The sequence below is a fragment of the Pleurodeles waltl genome, chromosome 9 (assembly GCF_031143425.1).
Source record: "Pleurodeles waltl isolate 20211129_DDA chromosome 9, aPleWal1.hap1.20221129, whole genome shotgun sequence".
NCBI lineage: Eukaryota > Metazoa > Chordata > Amphibia > Caudata > Salamandridae > Pleurodeles > Pleurodeles waltl.
The window spans coordinates 416,621,981-416,638,769 of record NC_090448.1 but is presented as its reverse complement, the minus strand read 5'-3'; the positions used below and the strand labels follow the sequence as shown (position 1 = coordinate 416,638,769).

General features: G+C 43.1%; 1 protein-coding gene across 4 annotated transcripts in view; it reads left to right on the top strand.

The window, feature by feature from the left end:
• The window catches only part of LTBP4 (latent transforming growth factor beta binding protein 4), a 922,370-nt gene that overhangs the window by 529,962 nt on the left and 375,619 nt on the right, over positions 1-16,789 (top strand). The gene's annotated exons all lie outside the window — the stretch shown is intronic.

The following is a 16,789-nucleotide window of genomic DNA, read 5'->3' as shown; positions in this document are numbered from 1 at the left end:
TTTCGATGTCTGAGGTAATTAAATGTCTCTATTCCATCCCTCTAATTTTTCTAATATTTATACCTCAAGTAATGGAATTTCTAGTGCATATCCTACTCCATCTTAGACTCTCATCTTTGCTCTCGCTAGTCTGGCATTATTCTTCGGGAGCTGTGACTTCAAGTTCTGGACACCATATATGGACAAGGCATTACTAATAATTTGCGCACAGGTAACCACATTCTTGTGTTAATTACATTTCCAGCTGCACCCAAAAAAAAATTCTGTTTCATGAGGCTGTCTTACTAATCGGAACATTTGAAGTAAATGTATGTGTTGTCCTCAGGATCCCTTTCAAATGTGATTGCCACCATTATCTACCACTTTCATACACAAATTGTCCAAATGTTTCCACCACACATACATGACTTTCAGACTGTCGAGCTTGCATCTAAATTGCTCACTCTCTGAACACTGAGTTTTAGTGAATCCCCCGCATGTGTTTCACTCCTTCCAGATTGTTGTCAGGGGTGTGGGTTGGTCATTATGATGGGTCTGGGTGTGCTTAAGATTTTCCAACAATCACCTGGGACATTTTGTTAAAACACATTATATGAGAAGAGGGGCAGTTGAAAGAGAGAGGAATGTGGTTTGTTAGGGGAACTTAGAAAGCAATATTTTTCAAACTATTCAACATTTCAAGGCCTTCAAAACATAGAGGAGAGAGAATGTGTGTTTTTTTTTAGTGTGGGCATGTAAAAATGGCAGGTAAAATCCGACAAACACTTCACATTACCCGACTGAAAGCACCTGTACCCAACTACTTAGTACAGAATACATTTTATAGGGGGATGTTACACCCAAACAGCCCCCCGGGAGTTGCACCCCTGATTGTTGCCTTTGTTGAAGATTCAGTTATTAACTCAAAAGATTCAGATTCCATGATATGTCTGTCAGGACAGGAGAAGAACTGAAAATGGACCTCGTTTTCAGTTCTGTTCTCGTTTTGATCATCATGGCAATGAATAAGACAAGGCCTAGCATAAATATTAGTTTCCTCTTCATTCCCAGAGTGAAGTGAGTTCACCAGCTCCCTAAGTCTTCGGTGTGTAAACCACTGCTAATTCTGCTGACAACCCTTTAAATCACACTGAAGTGACTGAGTTGACCACTTAAGTCTTATAAAGTTTGTTTGATGTGTTGTCTTTGGAAAAGTCTTGCACAACTCCAGGATCACTTCAAAGCACTCTGGAGAACACAAGGGGAGCAATACAGTGGGGATGAGAGTAAACATTCTAGACTGAATCCAGTCTATAAACTTCATCAAATAGGTGAAGCTTCAGAAATTTACAATACTTCCGTAGTCTATATCAAAACCAATGGCCAAGGAGATCAACAAGGAGGACCCTCGCAAATGTAAGGATATTGCTCAATGATTCTGATGACTTCAAGGACGCATCAGTAGTCACTTTTTGGAAGCCAACAACAGGGAACTGGTTAGGTCACAATGAAACACCAATTTCAATAGGTTGTTGGGAGAAGTGTGGAGGGCTTTTGTGGACTAAACAGAGGATTGCAACTAGAGGAGGGAGAGGTGTTATCAGTATTACCCAGCCAAAGATGAGGAGTGCAGCAAATGTTTGCACTATTTGGATTTTTTGTAAATTGTTGGTACAAACACCTTTGTTGGCAACACTGAAATAGAATGAGATACGCCATTGTAAGCCTGGCAGCTATATGATGTTGCTCCTGCAGGACACTGACAATGCTTTGGATGAAACAAAGATGAAGGACTATATTTTTGTTAGATTGCGTAATTGTGGAATAAATAACAAATAGCTGTTAGATTTCTAAGTTAAGCATAGGAGTTACCGTAAGCTGGTAGGGAGAAAGATGGTAGTACATGAGAGTTTGCAATTGCTGATATTGAGATGTATGCTTTTCCTCCAATAAGGTAAAGCAAATTTTGGTTCATTCACTGACGTACATTTTACGGGATGTCTTTGACAGCATTGTTGTTGAAACGTTTATTGAGAATCCTTGTATAGATATTTTTCTGCCATCAGCGGTCATAGGGTATCCTTTATTATAGTTGTGGATGATGCTCAGTTTGGGAACTGTAGAGACATTAAAATAAGCTGAAAATGGGGAAAGGGACCTTGTGCAAAGCCACAGGGCATCACATTGACTATTGAGAGAAATGGGCATGTTTCACAATTTTGGGGGGGATTGGATAAGAGTGGCTATAACCATGGCAGAGTGGTCCTCTCAATTCCACAGCAGGCCTCCATCTAGGAGACGAAGATGCTGTGGTCCATGGTGTTGAAAGCTTCAGATATGTCATGCAGGATCAAGACACATAGGGGGTTATTACAACTTTGGAGGAGATGTTAATCCGTCCCAAAAGTGATGGTAAAGTGACGGATATACCACCAGCCGTATTACGAGTCCATTATATCCTATGGAACTCGTAATAGGGCTGGTGGTATATCCGTCACTTTACCGTCACTTTTGGGACGGATTACCACCTCCTCCAAAGTTGTAATAACCCCCAAAGTCTGGTGGGCAGCATTTCTATGAGTTTATTAGGGTGGTTTCACTAGTTTAGGAGGGTCTTACGCTAGACTGAAAATCACTGAGAAGATGATCTGTGTCAAGGTGGGGCGAGAGATGTGAAATGAAGTTTGAAAATCTTTGGGACTGATGCTAAGGTGGACATTGTTCCATAGTTTTCCAGGATGCTGCATTGCTAATGGAGTTTTTAACAGTGAGGTTACATTTTGAGGGAGCACCCCTGAAGTTAAAGAAGCATTGATGTGTCTCAAATAATGGTTTTTGCATTGTACTTCCTACAGAGAGGTGGAAATTTAAATTGATTGACTACTTCCTGGTGCTGTCTTCTGAGACTGGCGTGATCTTATTCAGTGTGTGCAATTCATTATGGGAATATAATGCTACAAACATTCACTTTTCCAGTTTCTAAGCAATCTCAGTTTTAATATATATGAAGTATAAGGCATATAGGGAAGAAATAGTGTCCTCTAATACACAAATTGTCAAGTGGGCAAACTGGGATTACAATCCAGGTCCTTGATCCCAGTATCATCAATTTTCTACTAGACTCAGTTGTGACAATGCAGTAGCATAGACTCCTAAACCATCAGGAAGCTTACACCAATGTCAATGATTGAGAGAGGCAGACATCCTAGTCAGAAACAAGCAGCCCCTCATCACATTTTGCAGGAGATATAACATTTTGCATTATTGCACTGCATCTCCCCCTTAACTATTCAGTACTCTTCATCTCATCCATCCCCTTTCTTTTTTCTTGACCAAGAAGTGGTCAGTCACGTAGTCAAAATAGCCAGTTTGCATGGCTTTGTGTTGCTTAGTAAATACTAAGCAAGGCAGAGCATAGCGCTCACTTGCATTACTTTGAGTCGGGTAACTGTTACATGGGTGGAGCACATTCACCCTTGTATTATGGGGCAAATCCAAATTTACACAGAATTGTAAACCTGGGTTTGCACTGAAATTGTGCTCCTTGCTGACAGAGGTGTAACAAGAAGAAATATTTTTATTTGTCCTTGTTCTTCCTCTCTTTATGCATTCTGGATCACACATAGAACAAGCATTTACAATGCACTGGGTCTCGCATTTCCTTGAGTTAGAGCTATTGGCGTTGTGAATTCATAACTGGACTTTTCCTGCCACATAAATTGAAAATGAAGTGTAAAACATTAGTTGACATTAGCGAGCTGATTCAAAGTGTCATGGCCTCCATGAGCATGAGTGGGAAGGAGAGACACAAAACGGAAAAGAAGCTCGCTCACAGTCAAACGTATCAGCAATCGTGCAATTATATATGTAACAGGGTCAGTCTGTAAGGCGGTAACAAAACCTCTCCAAGGTTGGACAAATGTAAAGCATTTACCAATGATAACAAGTGATTGTTGAAAGGCAAGCCCAAGAACAAGTGAAAGTGCTGGGCGTGAGCGTGGTTAAAAAAGCCCACAATTCTTACGACAGGTCAAAATGCTTGCGCGCTCAACCTAAAAAGGAAATTGCCTCTTAGGTTTGCTTTTTTGCAGAAAGGTACCCTTTGCAGCTTGACATAAGGGTGCCTGCATTAGTGCTAGGCAGCACGCAGTGTGTCAGCACTAGGAGAGAGCAGAAATGTACCATATTTTTGTAGATATTGCACATTTCTGCTCATGCAAGTCAACAAGTTGCCATGCTGTGTCGTGTTGTATAAAATACTAGTACATCTGCACCTTCGTTCTAATCCTAGTGTTGACTAGTGACTGAAAATTTTGTAATTTAGGATATATTACTTAACATCCCTATGCCTTAAGTTATGGTCGCAGAATATTGAGGAAATTATATCTAGAGATAATTATAGACTTAATATTCTTAACTTCACATCTACGTACGTTGACGATATACATATTGCACAAGTATGAAGATGTGTGTTGCGAATGGTAAACCTATTATACTTGCCAATTCATACCTCCTGGATATTTTGGATGTCGATATTTTGGCAAAGGCCTGCTGTCACAATATTTAACACTAGATAATTTGACATAGAACCTACCTAAAATTGTTAAAATGTTAAACGTGTCTGTGTAGTACAAATAGGCTAATCATCACTCGAATTTAAAACGCTTCATAATTCCCTGGCTGTTAGGCAATATAAATGACAATACATACGTATACCTTATTTTCACTTGTCAATCTCTAACGTTAAGGCGTAGGCAACCGTGATATTAAGTTTGACGCTTTAAAACACCTAAGTAAACGAACCGCAGCTTAATGGTTCATAAACCTTCCACTGCAGAGAAAATGAGAAAAACGTCGATGTTACTACTTTAAAAAGCTTGCGAACACCTGTGTCCAGTCTTCAAAGTTGAAGCCGGTCACTTTTTGCCGCACAAATGTTGCTTTTTAAAGGCTTTTGGTCTTACTTCAAGAAACCCTGGGGGCTGACCGTTAAATCCCTGATGGTTCGCAACGTTACGTTTGAGAAATAAAATGCTGTTGTTCTGACTGAAGTTAGGGATGAGCCGCCCCGTGGTGGTTTGGGCGCGGAAGGTCAGCTGCAGATGTACCGCGCGCTGCTCCCAAGGCCAGCTGTGCGTCGCGTGCGCCAACCGACCAGCTGCACGGGGCAGGCGAAAGGCTGGGCCTTTCTCTGCCGCTAACCTGATCTGTTTTACGGAGCCAACTGCACGCCCAGGAAAACAGTTCATTAAAATGTGATTTCTTCGCTAGCCCCGCATAACAGAGAGGGTGAGTGGTGCCACGACAGTCGTCAATAGTCATTTTGCTAAAACATACTGAATGTTAAAGTATAGTTTTGCAAATGTGAACATTCAGAAAATCTGACATGCATAGGGCCAGCCTAGACGTATAGTGGAGACGTTTTTAGCAGGTGAATGCATGGAAAATGCATTATGACACAGGTCCCATAGTGGGTGGCAGAAGTGGAAAGAGAACAAGCATTGGTGAAGACAGCAAGTGCCCATATGAGAGCCATTGCCTTCTGCAGTGTTTTGGAGCCATGCTGTACAGAAGCGTGACTGCTTTGCAGGGTACCTAAAAGTAATTTTGAAAAGCACTGTGATGTAGCCAGGGCTGATGTGTTTGTTTTTTCAAGCGCCCTGGCATGGCTTCTTCATAGTTCGTTTAATGTTACTACATGACTGAAAGGTAATTGACAAAGCTTACAACTCTTGTGTGAGCGAGACCTATTGCCTTTGTGTCAGTCTAGGAGTTGAGTGGCTCTCGAACTGTTCCCTGCACAAAGCCCGATCCCCCACTTAAAGGCCCTACGCCCTCAGAAGCAGCACTGGTACTTAGGTTACACACAATATATACGATTGAGAATCACTGATTGTAAATGTTCTGCTGCTTGAAACACAAAAAGAACAGGGATGATTGTGATGTTCCAGCCAAAACGGTAACTCTTTAAAACATTGTTCACGGATCCTGAGTTGAAAATTAGATATCTTACGACAGCACTGAATACAAATTGTAGATCTTTAAGAGACAGGGAATAAGATTTTTCCTCAGTGGAATTAATTATCTTGTTATTCAGTCAAGAGTTATATCATTGAGTGAGGAAAATGTTACAATCAGCATCTGTTTGTGACACATAGTGCTGTAGATTCACATGTTATGCATACTCCTGAATCTTATGTTGGTCTTGGGCGTCTGCAAGTTGTTTCTGTTTGTAGAAATCTTTTCAAGTCAAGAGGTACTGTGACTCCATCTGTTACAGGTAATGCACTTGAGCATCAGCTCCATTGTTAGATTCGTTTTTGTGCACAGAAGTTGAGGGCTATCTGGAGCATGAAGATACAGAAAAGATGACCATGCATAGGAAAGATTAAAGATGAAATTTAAGAACATTTGCAACATCTGAAGGCATCCGGAAAGGGGGTGGGTGCATGTGAATCTACAGCATTACATGCCACAAGCAGATGCTTAAAGTACAAGTAACATTTTCTGTTTGTGGCATTTGTAGGTGTAGATACACATATTGTGCATAGTCTGTAAAGAATGCAAAGAGAACAGATGGACGGAATGCTGAACAATGCAAACATTCACCCCAGTCACAAAGATCTGGGTTTACTCCATCGTTTTTTTTTATCACCACGCCACCCTAGTTTGGACCCAGCAATATGCAAATCAGTCTTGACCCTGTTCCTCATGGGAACAGTTCAGCCCAAACTGCCAAGCCAGGTCCTCCCTGGACCGGAAACAAGCGTCCTAGGACCGGTTTCAGAGTATCATCCTTCATCCAGCTAGACTAGCTTGAATCCAGTGGCATAGTGAGCATGGGACCCACTTCTGGGCATACCTTCCCACTTGGGGAGACAAATGCCAAATGAACAGATGATGAACAGAATGCTGAACAATGCAAACATTCACCCCCAATCACAAAGATCTGGGTTTAATCCATCATTTTTTTGCTCATCACGCACCCCAGTTTAGACTGTAGAGAAGTCCTCCCACAAGTGGTGGCTAGCTTGAGGATGCTGCAGAAGTTTGGAAAAGTGTGAAAAGGACTGCCTGACCAACACTGGCTTGTTGGCGTGCTAAAGCATCCACACAGTAATGTGTCCTAAACATGTGGGTAAGTGACCAGTTATTTGCTTTATAAATGTCAATGTTAGGAATATTACTCAAGAATGAAATAAAAGCTAATTTTTCTGTGGTTTTGGAGCAACAGGCAAACAGTGTTTGGTTTTATCATAACAGGTCTGTATGCATTTCACCAGCAAGTGTGCAATTCCTGTTTTACACAGTTTACACAGTTGCTGTGTCTTACTGAAGTACTTTGTTCTGTCAATGTAATACATGAGCGTTCTCTTGACATGTAATGTGTAAAGAGCTTGTTCTGTTACTGATTCTGGATGTGGGAACAACACTGGCAGCTCAAATTTTTGATTAAGCTAGAAACTAGGGACCACCTCAGGTAGGAATTTACAGTTTATCCCGAGGAGCACCCTATCATGGTGTACTTGGAAGAAAGTTTCTTTCAGGGTAACTGCCTGCTTCCCACTAATATGCAGAGGGAATTGATGGCTAGCAGTAAAGCCACTTTCCAGGAAAGGAACTGAAAAGGACAAGATTATAGTGGTACAAAAGGAGGGCATATTAATCTAGTCAAAATAATGTTCAGGTTCCACACAAGAGCAGGTGACACCTGGGTAGGATCATTTTTTTGAGCCCCTTCCATGAAGGCTTTCACAACAGGCACCCTGAAAAATGAAGTGTGCTCTCTGTTTTGGAGGTAGGCAGCAGCCAACGGAAGACTGATAGAAGTATAAGCAAATTGTGACTTTTGCAAATGCAGCAAGTAACAATACCTTGGACTGTTCAAGCATCAATGCTTTTTGGGCGGCAGTAGTGTACAAACCATTTCTACATGGCTGCATAGCTCACTCTGGTAGTAGTCCTGCAGACCTCTTTAAAAATGGTCATGCATTCTGCAGGCAGATTAAGGTACTAACATTATAGGACTTCAAGAGCTAAATCGCAAGATAGAGCTGCTTGGGGTAGGGGTTTCTGAGAGTGCCTTGATTTATCGAAGAGAAGAACTGGCCTGTTAGGCAGCTTATTGTGCGGCACTAGTGAGGGGTGAAAAAGTATGGTGAACCAGGGCTGTCACGCCCACATTGGGTCAACTTAAATGAGGGTGAGGGATGCAGTCTGCACACCACAAATGGAAGAAGTGGGAGAGGTGGAAAAGCATAGGCAGCTATCCCATAACAGTTCATCCATAGTGGATTGCCCATTGGCTATGGGAGTGGAAACCTAGAGGCAAAGATTGGGCATTTCGCGTTTTGGGTGGTGGCAAACAGGTCTATGTGGGGGAACCCCGAATGACAGAAGTACTGGGGTAGGACTTGGGGGTGGAGTTTTTAATCGTTGACTTGCTGATGTATCGTGCTTGCAGATCTGCAAAATTAATGTCCACCTTGGGGATGTATTGTATGAGGAGATGGACCTTGTGATGAATCGCCGATTGTCAAATACCCTGGGCTGGGGCTGAAAACTGAAAGGAATGTGTACTGCCCTGTTTCTGGGGACAGTTGTGTTGTCTGTCTAGACAAGAGTTACATTGTGTTGAATGAGGGGGAGGAAGGCCCTGAACACTAAATGGATCGCCAACAATTCCAGGTAGTTGATGTGGAGATTCTGTTGATCAGGTGTCTACACACCCTGTGCGGTCAGGTCTTGAAAGTGTGTCCCCCAAACAGTCAGTGAGGCATCCGTGGTGATGGTCACTTGGGGAATTTGGTCTTGGAAGTGCGGTCCCTGCAACAGGTTTGTGGCACTCCACCAAAGCACAGAGTGATGAGTACAGCCCCAAATCAACATTAGATCCTTTAAATGACCCTCTGCTTGTGATATTGGGCTGCTAGGAACTCCTGCAATGGATGCATTTGTACCCTGGAGTGTAGGACTGTGGCAGTAGAAGAGGCCATCATGCCTAGAAGATGCATGATCTTTCGGGCCATTACCTGGCTCTTGGGATGGAAAAGAGGCAGTGTTGTTTGGAATGCTTGCACCCTTGCTTGCTGAGGAATGCCTTCCCAAATCGGAAATCAAGTATGGCTCTGAGTAAAAGCTTTAATTATATGGGCAGGAGATGGGATTTGGTTGCGTTAATGGTGAAGCCTAGGCTTTGCAAGAGATATTTGGTGGCTTTGGTGTGTGCTAGGCATTGCTGCTGCGTGGCGCTATTGATCAGCCAGCCATCCAGAAAAGGGAAGACGTGGACGCTGCTCCTTCTGATGTGAGCTGCTACCACTGCAAGACACTTTATAAGCAACCTGGGAGCTGCGGTTACCTCAAAGGACAGCACTTTGAATTAATAATGCTGACCACTTACTACAAATTGGTTGAAACATCGATGGGCAGGGTGCATGGGTATGTGCAGATAGGCATCTTTCAGGTCAAGGGTGGTCATGAAGATGTAATGACATCTTGGAGTGTCACCATGTGAAAGTGCTCCAATAGGATGTACTTGTTGAGGGGCCTGAGGTCAAGGATGGGCCTTAGGGCCCCATCCCTTCTTGGGAATCAGAAAGTATAAAGAACACACTCCTTTGCTGCAGTGCTGCTGCAGCACAGGTTCTATAGCCCCTTTGTTGAGTAGTATGTGCATCTTCTCTTGAAGCAGTCACTGATGTTCCAGGGACAGCCTGTGTGTGCAGGGAAGGAATGTTTGGTTGTTTGTGAGCATTCTTGGCAGTACCCCTCTGCTATAATATCTAGACCCTACTAATTCTAGATGATCTCTGCTCAGTGGTGTAGAAACCCCTGTAATCTTCAGCTGATAGGTGTGAGATGGTCAGCCATACGGGTAAGGGAATCACTGCTTGAAAGGCTGTTGTCCTTTCCCATGTCTCAGTTATTTTTGCCCCTCTAACCCTCCCCTGTGTTAACACTGAGTGAGAGGTTGCTTTTGCTGCTGTCTGTAGAAGGATGTCCAGGCATCTGGGGGTAGGACATTCCCCCCTGCCCCACCCCACGATATGCTGTGCGGTGAAAGCTACTGCAGGCAGCTGATGTTTAGAGGGCACCCATGACCTTGGCTGTCTCTGTGTCCTTTTTAACTTTCTTCAACATCTTATCAACTTGGATTCCAAAGAGCTGTTCAACATTGAAAGGCAAATTGAGAAGGTGTTGTTGGACTACAAGTTTGAATCCAGACATGCACACACACTGGTGTTAACACTTTATGCAGCTTTATCAGGCTGTGCACAAAGCACACCTAGTGTTGATGTTCTAAATGCTTTTGGTTTCTGCCACCAACTCCTGGCCATGTTTTTATATTGACCTGGAAGATGCTGGATCAGATTTTGCATTTCATCTCAGTGGGAGTGGGCATATTGAGAGAACAGGCCCACTGAGTTGGTGATCCACTAATGTGTGACAGACTGGCCGGCGTCATACTTGCCGGCTGTGTCAATCTTTATGCTCTCTTGGTCTGGAGTGGGAGCAGCACCTGTACTCTGAGAATTAGAACGCTTGTGTGCTGTGTGTACTACTAGTGAGCCAGATGGAAGCTAGTCTCTGATGTAAGGGAGGGTCAGAGGGAAAGCCTTATGTTTTTTTATCTACTCTGGGGGTGACACCACGTCTTCACTGGCTTCTCAAAAATCTTGTGCACGGGTCAAAGCATACCCTTCAGCATTAGCAGTTACTGTAGTGACCTATCTGTAGAGGATAGAGTCTCCATAAGGAAGTCTTCCTCTTCAGGTTGCTAGTGCATTTCCACCTTGAGAAAGGTGGATGCACACTGAATAACTTCATGAAATAAAGTGGTAACATCCTGGGGTGAAGGCTTATCTGGATGAAGATCCAAGTCCTTATCAGCTGGGAGCTCAACATTGTTGACATCTCAGTGGTCCTCATATGGTGTGTATCATAAGGCATGTCATGTGGGTCATAGGGAGACCTTGGACTCCCCTCACCCCAAGAAGGAAAAGATCCCTGTAGTGGGTGTGGTATAGGGTCCAGGGGCAGAAATCAAGCAGTGGGCATAATGGGGAGTGATACAGAAGAAAGAGCAGGAGGAGGAGGATTAGGTAAGGAACACAATGGAGGAAGTAGAGAGGTGCGCTTGTAGTGGCACAGATGCTTTCCGGGCGTCGGTTCGCAGGGCGGGTTTAGTGCCTCTTCAAAAGTAAAATTCCTCTTAGGAGGAATAGGCTCTTTGGGCTTGCCTGGAAGCTTTGCTAGGATCAGACTGGTGCCAGGTTGAATGTGAGTACTCCTGTGCCTGGCATCGAGCTCCTCGTGGAGGCACTGGAGGATCGGCTGTTCAAAGTCCTCAGAGGCGACAGAGTAGGCAGATCGTGGACGGCATTGAGAGCTGATGGTTTTTGCAGCCCATGCTTCATAGAACTAGATTTCCGATCCAAAGCCTTCTGCTTCGAGGTAGGTTTCAAGTCTTTTTTTTAGAGCTGGAGTCAATGCAGCAGTTGAGCTGGACAGGGGAGCCTTAGAGGTGGACTACACAGTTGAAGTGTATGCGTGCACTGAGTTACTCAGTGCCAACCATAGCAGTGGCCTCATGAGTGCCTTGAGAGCTTGAGGCTTTAGCCTCCACGGGAGGTAAGTGAGGGAGGGGAGCTGTCTGCTGCATGGTAGTACTCACTGTAACCACTTTTTCTTGGCATTGCTCTGGCAGGGGCTCATCCTCCATGCCGATCTGGAACTCTTGGTCAACGACAGCTCTCCTACCTCTCCTACCTTGTCACTTGTGGCCTTCTGCTGCTAGTTACCCTCCATGTCTCGGTCCCTGAGAGGTTGGGGTGCCATCCTGCTGACAATGCCTCAATGAGGCTGAGGTGATCTGGTAGTCTTGATGGGTCTGAAGGGCCTGTTAATTATGGAAAGCAAGACAGACTGTGCAGGACTCCCTTCAATGGTCAGGACACAAGCAGAGGTTACAGGCTAGATGGAGATCTGTCCTTCGATACTTTGATTGATACTTGCGGCAAAAATGGAATGAAGTCCTTTCCATCATGATGACATTCTCATGCATCGAAAATGGTGTTGGAGACCCGAGGGACAAGGGCCCTGAGCAGGACTTCTAAAGTGTCTGATGTGTAGAAACTGAGTTGAGAGGGGTACACAATAAGAAAAAACAGATGAGAAATTACTGACAAACCTCAAGTGTGGCTCAGGAAAATGTATTCCAGCACCCATGTTTTGCCCTGTCCCAGAATGTGCTCTGTGGATGCTTCTTGTGTGACAGCATGCAGGTACAATCTCCAGGGGCCTCCTGGAGTATGAAAACATATCTATTTTCCAAAGGCAGAACCTGAAGACAAGAAGCGTGTGGATAATGAAGAGGGGAATGGGGCATTCTTGCCCCATCCATAACAAGAGGTACAAGTGATTTTGATCTCTTTTCCTTCTGCAGCTGTTCTAGCTTTTGCAATCATTATTGCAAACCCTGTTAAAATAATGTTCACTATCACCAACCTTACTTAAAATGCCCTGGTCTAAATGTAAGATACAAGAGGTGGCAGAAAGCGTTACACCTTGATTCAGCTACTCCACAACACTGTATAATGTGGCCACCAGGTGTTACCTGAGCAAATGCGTTGAGGGGGCTACACTCTCAAGATTACAGAGTGGGTCCCTCTAATCCTGGACCACTCTAAGGATGTCCCTAGGAGTATTAGATCCACTTTTGGGAGTTCAGCCCCACAAACTGAGCAAAAGGGAAAGACATTTTGGGAAACCCCTAGGCAAAAGAAAAAGTTCAGGGATGAACCAACTGTAAATATTGTCAGGAACTTTCTTTCTTATAGAGACTCTCAAGTGGCTGGGAACATAGATTAGAATGGAACTAGGAAGGTTTCTCTGTTGAGACGTAGTAGGTCATTTGGGTTCACTGGAGAAGAAAGGTGTCTTTTACAAGGCAATTTAAATTTTTTCCGATCTAGAGCATTAATAGCATTTCTAGAAAAGTAATTAATAGCAGAAGAGTCAATCAGAAATAACAAGTGGAAACACTGCTTTTGCCCATTTCCCCAAATTTCTTCAGACATGTCCTGATTTTGACAGGAATGACTGGTAGTAAAGTTCCTATCAGCCCACCCGATCCTATCACATTAGCTGGGAAGATCTTGCTAGGCATTGAGAGGCAGAAGGCAGTGAAGTTTGACACTTTAGAATTATTTGCCTCACTATTACCACACCATTCTGTTACTTAGGAGAATGCCTAATGCTATGTAAGGCTGTTGTAGTTTGACTCTTGCTCCAGGTCAGACTGCTGGTTTAAGGATGACAGTACTTATGTTTGTAGACAACTATGCCAATCCTACAACAAGTCACAACTGTCATCCCAAGCCTCCCGGCTCACAAGCAACACCTCACCAAAAGCCCAAACACTAAAAGGTGATTTGTGGCAGCCTTTACACCTGGACTCAAGAGTGTGACATCTCAGGAAGTGTTGTGGTTAAATGGAGATTTCCCCTTTCTCACATGAACAACATGTCTCAATCAAACACAGGCAATGAAAAAGATGCAGTAAGGTTTCAATAGGTTTTATTTAACAAAACTGCAATCTACGATAAGTTGCATGGGCTGCAATGATTAGGATAATTAATAATGCAAGCAACAGAATGGTGAAGACGAGAGTCATTAATACAAAGACCATCACCATCTTGCAATGACATGAAGTATGAAATATGTCCTAATACCCTAATATGATATACCTAATCTTTAACCTAAAAGAGAGCTAGGTGTGTTAAACCTAATCTGCCAATGCCAAATCCATAAGAACAGCCCCCTATCCCTCGTTACCTTGGAATGTGGTCTCTAGCTCAGACTCCGTAGGGACATGAAGACTGGGTCAGCGTCAAGGCATTGTGCAGCATCGACAGCAGCGATGGCATCTGGTCAGAATCCCTCTGACAGTCTGTCTAAGTGAGGTACATTTATACAGATCTGCTTGGACCCCTGACGTAGGTCTGTTCCCAAACAGTAGATAACAAGACATACTTGGGACGGCAATTTATGTAAACAATTCCCGCGAAGGTGTGAAGAGGGAAAGTACCTAATGTGAACACCTACAGTTTGCTTATCTTTGTTGCTTGATATTGACACCTTAGCGTGGTGGCACTGATAACGTGAAACTAAAACATTGGCATCAGTCAGCCATCTTAAAAGATATCATTAAATAAATGTGCTAAAACAGAGCAAGCTAAGTAGGGGGAAAGTCACTAGGTGATGAGGGCACGAGTCTGCAAGCCAAAGGCTAAGCTAACTCTTGTTTCCCATTAAAACAAGATAAGATTCACTACAAGACTTAGGTGGCTATTGCTATCAATTTGAGTTTGTGAAACACATGAAGTTAAAACAGTCTGGGAAGATTCTTTGTCCAATCAGATGAAAAAGAAAATTTGCTGATGGAACAAAATAGTGGCAAGACTTTGTGAAACTGTGTCTAGTACATCAATTCCATTAAGATCTTCATATTCAAGAGACAAAATTTGAGTCGCTTATTTGATTACTTAAAACGTACAATTGATTGGTGGTTGCTCCAATGATGTCTGTACTGTATTGTCCTTTATTTAAGTCTTCATTTGGTACGCTGGCTGCTTCATCTTATCTGACCTCATACATTCAGGTAACAGAAACGTAGATACGGATCACAGTTTGTCCAGGGTCCCAATCTCTGGAACTCTCCTAACTTGAGAGCAGGACTAGATTTAATATCTTCCATTCTAGAAAACTCTGGTAGGATTCTTCAATCAATACTAAACCAAAAACTTGGTGGCAGCAAGTGAAGAATATGTCACATTCCGTTGGACTCCATCTGACCAATATCTTGAATTTTCCATCCGAGCTGTATAGAACTCTGAAGTAACTATTAGGTGTCAAGTAGCACTTTATAAAACCCCATAAATAAATAGGTAAATAACCAAAGTGTGCTAAATTATCTAGGGTGGGCAGGAATGGGGGTAGAAGTGGTAACGTCAATCAGAAAGTCGAGGGAGTGCAGTCATTGGAGAAGGTCTTCTTGGAACAGGTGACCATAAGCTTCTTCCCCAAGGTGATGCGAAAGTCAATAGCTTAGATGTAGGCGGTGCTAGACCGAGCCAGAGACACTGATTTTGATTATGTGCTTCCTGTCCGAAGCATATAAAAATTTGGAACTCTGAATATTTTGCAGTGAATTGTAGGAAGATACCTGCATGATTTGTCTTCCTACCTGGATTTTAGTATCTCACTACCTGGACAGAAAGTTTAGGATGTTCTTATAGAGCCGGATCTGCTGCTGCTAGTCAACTGGATCGAAATGAACAACGCATTTATATTAGCATATAGATATAACTTTTTCCTCTTGCCAGGGATTCTGGAATTTAGCATCAAGATAGGGACATATTATGTAGTAGGTTTGACTGAAATATGCAGCAGGAAGAGAGACAAATATATATCCTGGTCTGGGGCCGTTTATAGGGGAGCAGAGATAAATCTGCACAGGTTCGTGGGAAAGAAAATTGTAACTTAACCTAGTAGGGGAAAATTTGCTTCGACCCAGACTACACTGTTCTCGTTTGTTCTCATTTTGACTCAGGGCAAAATTTGAAGATACTTTTGCATAAATGTATAAACATTAACATTACGGCTCCAGATTACCTCGATTGGAATACCCTGTGGTGTCATTGTCACTGCATGTTTTCCACACTATTTGCAATTAGGTATCACCAGCCCTTTAGTGGCAAAAGCCATTCCATGATACCATTTTCCATGTTTTGGCGCATGAATACTGCATCACTAAGCAGTGTGACTGTACCACTCTAAATCAGCTGAAGGGCAAATAGGGTGCATTCGGAACAGTGATGATTGTGCCATGAATACATCTTCCAGCTGCAATCTACATGACACCGCTAGTGATGTTTGCACACCGCAGGGATTCCCAGGGAGTATGATAATGCACACTTGGGGGTAGTGCATTCAAGAGTGAACAATAAGAGGCTTCCATATTGCACCATGAAGGCATATATTGTATGCTTATAAAAGAGCCTACCGAAAAGCCTGCACATAATGGGTTTCAGCTGTTCATCCTTCTGAAGTCGATACATTATCTCTGAGTTGAGTAATCTTTTCATATAATATTCTAGCATAAAGAGAGAATTCAGTTTGTGCTGTTGTGAGCAGCCACCATTATGTTATATACTGTTGCAAGCTTGTGGTGAAAATTCACCCAAATGTATTACTGAATAATATGTGCAGTCAGGCTGCAAAGCAAGACATGAAGAATTTGGAAAATCTCATATTTTTGTGGGTTTTGTATTTTCGGAATATTTTATTTTAGAAAAATATATACATTTTTTTCAGGGGTGCTCTTTTGTTTTGTGATGCTACGCTCCCAAATGTACACTTTACGTGTCACTGGCCAGTTAGTTTTCAGCCTAGGCTCAGCAGCAGTTACAACAGGTGCATGGAGCATGAAGGACAAGTGCAACCCAAGATGGCTGTCTTTCACAACCAAGCCCTGGATGGGAGGGCGCATTTTTTTACTTGTAGGAGGGCCCAATGTACCCTTGCTACGTCACTGCCAAAAGTAGTAGAGTTACTAAAAATTACAAAAGTAAATTTACAAGCAGGGTCGCCTTTAGAGCGGTGCGAGTGGTGTGGCCGCACCGGGTGCTGACCTCAGAGGGGTGCTGTGTTTAGCAGTGACTTACGAAACCTGCGATTTAAGAGCACCAGCTGAAAAGTTCCTTGTGCGTTAAAATGTCAAGATACTTGTGACTAATGTTCCTGC